Genomic DNA, 6,609 nt, shown 5'->3' on the forward strand with positions numbered 1-6,609 from the left:
ATATTAACCCTTTATCTGATATGTCATTTGCAACTATCTTTTCCCATTCCGTTGGTTGCCTATTAGTTTTGTGGGTTGTTTCCTTTGCTGTGCAGAAGCTTTTAATCTTGATGAGGTCCCAATCGTTTATTTTTGCTCTTGATTCCCTTGCTTTTGGGGATGTGTCAAGTAAGAAGTTGCTGCGGTGGAGGTCAAGGAGGTTGTTTCCTGCTTTCTCCTCTAGGGTGTTGATAGTTTCCTGTCTCACGTTCAAATCCTTTATCCATTTTGAGTTTATTTTTGTGCAGGGTGTGAGAAAATGATCTAGTTTCATTCTTCTGCATGTTGCTGTCCAGTTCTCCCAACACCATCTGTTAAAGAGCCTGTCTTTTTTCCATTGGATATTCTTTCCTGCTTTGTCAAAGATTAGTTGGTTGTATACTTTTGGGCCCACTTCTGAGTTCTCAATTCTGTTCCATTGGCCTATGTGTCTGTTTTTGTGCCAATACCATACTGTCTTGAGGATGACAGCTTTGTAGTAGAGGTTAAAGTCTGGGATGGTGATACTTCCCGTTTTGGTTTTATTTTTGATATGTAGGGTCTTTCTACTGCTATTTTGTTTTCCACCTGCTTTGTGGTTCCTTTCTTCCTTTCTTCCTCTCTTGCTATGATATGATGCTTTTTAATAATAATATGCATTGGTCTTTATCTTTTGTGTACCTATGTTTTTGCTTTGTGGTTGCCATGAGGCTTACATAAAATATCTCATAGATATAATAGTTAATTTTAATCTGATAACAACTTAATTTTGACCATATACAAAATCTCTACACTTCAACTTCTTCTCCACCCACATTTTTGTTATCAGTATCACAATTTACATTTTGATATGGTTTCTCATTAACACATTACTGTAGCTGTATTTGTAATATTTTTGCCCTTTAACCTTTATACTAGATGTATAATAAACATCATATTACAATATTCGAGTATTCTGGGGGTGCTGAATAGCTCAGTCAGTGGGTCATGTGACTCCTGATCTCAGGGTTTGAGCCCTACATTGGGTGTAGAAATTAGTTAAAAATAAAATATTTTATTTTTTTAAATTTTTAATGTTTTTTTAAATTTATTTGTGTGTGAGAGAGAGAGACAGTGTGAGTAGGGGAGGGTCAGAGAGAGAGGGAGACACAGAATCTGAAACAGGATCCAGGCTCTGAGCTAGCTGTCAGCACAGAGCCCAACGCGGGGCTCGAACCCACAAACCGTGAGATCATGACCTGAGCCGAAGTTGGACGCTTAACCAACTAAGCTGCCCAGGCGCTCCCAAAATAAAATATTTTAAGAACATATTAGACTATTCTGATCTGACTACTCACTTTTACCAATGAGTTTATATTTTCATATATTTAACATCCTTTCATTTCAACTTGAAAAAATCCCTTTAGTATTTCTTGTACTGTGGCACAGTGGTGATGAACTCCCTTGGCATATGTTTGTATGAGAATGTGTTTTTCTTTCCTTCATTTCTAAAGGATGTAGTGTTACTGGCTGGTGGGTTTCCTTCCTTCCTTCCTTCCTTCCTTCCTTCCTTCCTTCCTTCCTTCCTTCCTTCCTTCCAGCAGCAAGCCAGATGTGGGGCTTGAACTCACTCACAAACCATGAGATCATGACTTGAGCTGAAGTCAGATGCTCAACTGTTTTAGCCCCAGCAAGTCACTTTTCTACCGCTGCTTTCAAAATTATTTTTGTCTTTGACTTTTGAGAATTGAATATAATGTGCCTCAGTGAAAATATCTTTATGTTTAATCTATTTGGGGTTATATGTGCTGCATGGATATGGAAGTTCATTTTCCTCTCCAGATTATGGACATTTTCTGTCATTAACTCCTTAAATAGTCTTTTTTTTTTAATTTTAAGGTTTTATTTTAATTAGTTATTTTAATAGTTAACATACAGTGTTATATTAGTTTCAAGTGTACAATATAGTACTTCAACACTTCCATATATCACCCTGTGCTCATCATGACAAGTACATGCCTTAATCTGCATCACCTACCTAACCCATCCCCCTAATGCTCTCCCCTCTGGTAACCATCAGTTTCTTCTCTATAATTAACAGTATGTTTCTTGATTTGTCTCTCTTTCTCCCCCTACCCCCCCCCACCTTTTTTTCCCTCTACCTCTTCTGGGACTCCTATTAATAGTTTTGATGGTGCCCTGGAGGTTTTCTTTACTCTTTCATTTGGTCCTCTGACTGGGTAGTTTCAAATGAACAGCAAATTTCAGAGCTTGCTGATTCTTTCTTCTGCTTGATCAAGTATCCTACTGAAGCTCTCTGGAATTTTTTAATTTAGTCATTGTGTTTTTCAACTCCAGGATTCTGTTTCTTTTCTTTTTTTTTAAATGGTTTTTAGCTCTTTCTTCTACTTCATTTTGTTCATGTATTGTTATCCTGATTTTTAGTTATCTGTATATTCTTGTAACTTACTGAGTTTCCTTAAGATGATTATTTTGAATTTTTTTTGTCAGCAATTACAGATGTGTTTCTTCTATGTTAGTTACTGTTGCTTTATTTTGTTCCTCCAATAGTGTCATGTCCCCTGTTATTTGTGACCCTTGTGACTTTGTGTTTCATATCTGCATATTTGAAGAGGCACCCCTTCAAACCGTGCTCCAGTAGTGAAATCCCCTCAAAAATTATTCTATCCAGAGATTCTGGGTGTGTCAGCTAGTGGGGTTCATGGGTAGGTTTGTTCCTAGTGTATGGGTCACCAAATTGGTGGGTTTGACACCTGGGTGCATGGGGTGGGCCTGGTGTCTACCTGGGACTGCAGGGGCAGGCCCAGAGCTTGGATCCATAATGGCAAATCTAGCACTGGGGTCTACTGGGCTGGGCCTGTTGATTGGGTCTGTGCAGGCTACCTGGAGCCTAGGACTCCATGGATTGGACTGGTGCTAGGGTTCACTGGTCTTGGCCTGGGGTCTGGGTCTGTAGAGATAGGCCTAAAGCCTGGGCCCACAGGAGCTAGCTGACTGTTGCTGTGGCAGGCTTTGAACTCAGTATGCAGGAGCCATCCTTGGTGCTTGAGTTGGCCTGGTGTCTGAGTCCATGGGAATGGGCCTAGTCATGAGTCCCTGGGGGCCAGCCTGGTTATGGGGTCCATTGGCACAGGACTGGTGCTTGGGTACATGGAGGTTGGCCTTGTGGCTGAAACTATGGGTGCTGGCCTGGTGCTGGGACAGGCCTAGAGCCCGAATCTATGGCTGCAGCCTGATGTCTGGATCTGTGGGAGCCAGTATTGTGCTGGAGTGGGCTGGGAGATTGTGTTGGCTGGACTGGAGCCTTGTGTCTGGGTCCACAGGGCAGGCCTGGATCCTGAGCCATAGTGGTGGACTTGGAGTCTGGATCCTAAGGGCTAGCCTGGCACTGGTGCAGGCCTGGAGCTGAGGCCTGCAGGGGCTTGCCTAGAGCCTGGGTTCACTGGGAAGCCTGGTGTTGCAGTCCATGGCAAAGTTGGGTGCTCTCTTCACTCCCCTTCCACTACATGGAGGGCATATTTCTCCACAGTTTACTGAGGGCATGGGGAAGGAGTGAGGCAGGTAGTATGAAATTGTCCTTTTTACCCTCTTGAATGCATCTTTTATTTCTGTGCTCCTCCCAAATGCTGTAATTGGTCATTTGGGTTTCTTCTTGTGAAGATGAAAAAACTTCAGTGTGGATGGTTGTTCATATTAATGTTTCTATATGAGGACAAGTGCTAAACACTCCTTTTTCACAATCTGGCTATTATCACTGCTCCAATTCGTGTGTATGTGTGCATGCATGTCACAGTTCTATGATCTTTTTATACATGCATAGATTTTTAAATACTTATTGTATTTGTTTCCCACAAACAGTTTATAAAACAATTCCAACACCTCAAAGAATTCCCTTGTACATCTCCCTGGCAGCCACTGATACGTTTTCCTTATATTCTTACCTTTTCCAGAATGTCACATAAATGAAATCCTATGGTAGGGAATTTTTTACTTTTTAAAACTGGGTTCTTTCCTTTAGCATAATTTATATGAGGTTTATCTATATTATTGTACGTATCAGTAATTCCTTTTTATTGTTTACTATTCCATTATGTAGGTGTTCCACACTGTATCCATTTATCCACTGAAGAACATTTGGGTTCATTACATTTTTTTAGTGATTAAAATGATATTGTATGCACTTCTGTAGGTTTTTGTGTGAATATAAATTTTCAGTTCTCTAGTATAAATATCTAGAAGTGGGATTGCTGGATCATATGGGAAGTATATGTTTAACTTTTTAAGGAACTGCCAAATTGTTTTCCAGAGTGGTTTCACCATTTTTCATTCGCCTTAGCAATGTATGAGAGTTCCAGTTGTTCCAAATCCTCTCAGTGCTTGGTATTGTCACACATTTAGGGTTTTGAAAAGTCCCAGATTATAAACTGATGAATATCTCAAATGGTAGAACATCCTAGATGAATGTTAGAGAACAGTGTTGACACCTGTGCTTTTAGCTATTGCATATTACTTCTGAGTCAGGGCATGGCAAGCCTGGTTCTATTGCTGGACCACAGACTGAGTGGAGAAATTCAAGCCTTACCTGGCACGAAAGACTCAGAGTTGAGATGCACTATGCATAATCTGATACTTGGGGACAGGAAGGCAACAAGCTTATTTACATACACACATTACCAGAAAGTACATAGGAAATGAAGGAACCATGTTTGTAAGATGGAGTTCATTTACAGTTGGGAAAGCTCTAACATTATCTTCATGATGCTTGGATGTCTGGCATTGACCATGATTGAGATAACGGCAGAGATACGTGAGGTGCTATTTAATGTCTAAAGTTCCCCTGTAGGCCACAAAACCAGCTTGTTTAATAACTGTGATTATATAGACTAGGTTGACTACATAACCAGTGAACAGAGGGGCATAGAAGCCCATGCAAGGAACTTCTGCCTTGAGCTCTCCTGAAGTAGAGATTCACACTGATCTTAGTGGTTCAACCTGGAGACAGAGTGCAGTCTGTATGATAAGGACACTGGGGAGCTTGCACCTGGGTAATTCTCAGACTCCCCAATTGCTTACCTACGCTTTCTTTCTCTTGGTGAGCCACATCCTTTGCTTTTAAATGAAAGCATTACATGCATATGCTCTGTGGAATCTTGTCAGTCCTTTGCACATGTTAACTCTTTCACCTCATGACTTTGCAGTTAGGGCTGTAAAATACGAATCTGTGAATTAATTCCTAGTCTGGTAATATATATTTAGGAGTAAGTGGACTTGGATTCCAAGATCATGTTCACTCCTAAGGGCTGCCCAAACTTAATTCACCTATAGATCAGTTAGCTTAAAAGTCCTCATTTCATATATTTATTCATTCATAAAATGTTCATAAACATTAACGAAAAAGAGCATGCGCAACTTCTTCAAAGGATATCTTCATACAGGGGTATGGAATATAACCCAATCCTGTTTCAGACCAAAGTATAAAATATTGGTCCTGCATTTCCTAAGAAGCAGCTTATATGTGAAGAGCTGTTAGAAACCAGAATTCATTTAGACTTTCTTCAAAGCATTCAGAGTACCTTCTACAAGGATATAGCTGTACTTATTTCCATTGGATTCCATACCTTGATTTCTCTCTGCATCTAGTTCATGGAACCTCAGGGAATGACTCTGCACAGGCTCTTTTGAAGATAGACTTGCTTCCCTCTGCATTATCCACAGTAGGCTTGTTGGGGTGATTTTCATTTTTTTGCAAAATTGTGAAGAATGCATTTGTATAGATAAGCTAACCAAGTTACTAAGTATAATTTATTTCCAGAAAATGAGAAAGAAGATAGTATAGGAACACTTCAGTGAGTTATTCAGGTATTTAATTGCAAATAAAAAATACAGCCAAATCTTCTAAATCTTCAGCTGTATTTCAGGATCAGTTTTTGTTTTTTGTTTGTTGTTGTTGTTTTTTCTTTCTGCTTTTTTAGGATCAATTTTTGTTAATGCCTAAAATCTAGTAGTCACTACATTTTTGCTTACTGACTCTAAATCCAGATATTCATACCATTATTTTTATAATAGATATGCCTAGATTTTTTTCTTTTTTTTTTTAATGTTTTTTTTTTTTAATTTATTTCTAGGAGAGAGAGAGAGAGAGACAGCGTGAGCAGGGGAGGGTCAGAGAGAGAGGGAGACACNATAGGCTCCAGGCTCTGAGCTGGCAGTCAGCACAGAGCCCGACGCGGGGCTCGAACCCACGAACCGCGAGATCATGACCTAAGCGAAAGTCGGACGCTTAACCGACTAAGCCACCCAGGCGCCCCTAGATTTTTTTCTTTTAATCAATCAAATTTAATTTTTAAGATGTAACCATTTTGTGGGGCAGGAATCTGAAAAGGAGTTAGCTGAGCAATTCTTGCTTAGGGTCTTTCTGGTGCTTCCAGTTGGGCGTTAGCAGAGGCTACAGTCATCTGAAGACTTGATTAGAGGTCCCAGATGGCTTATTCATACAGTTGACAGATGTTACTGGAAGATGGCTGAGAGCTTAACTGGAGCTATTGACCAGGTGCCTACACATAGACTCTCTAGCATTTCGATCTCAGTATG

This window comes from Hyaena hyaena, unplaced genomic scaffold (genome assembly GCF_003009895.1).
Source record: "Hyaena hyaena isolate Hyena2069 unplaced genomic scaffold, ASM300989v1 scaffold_345, whole genome shotgun sequence".
Lineage (NCBI taxonomy): Eukaryota > Metazoa > Chordata > Mammalia > Carnivora > Hyaenidae > Hyaena > Hyaena hyaena.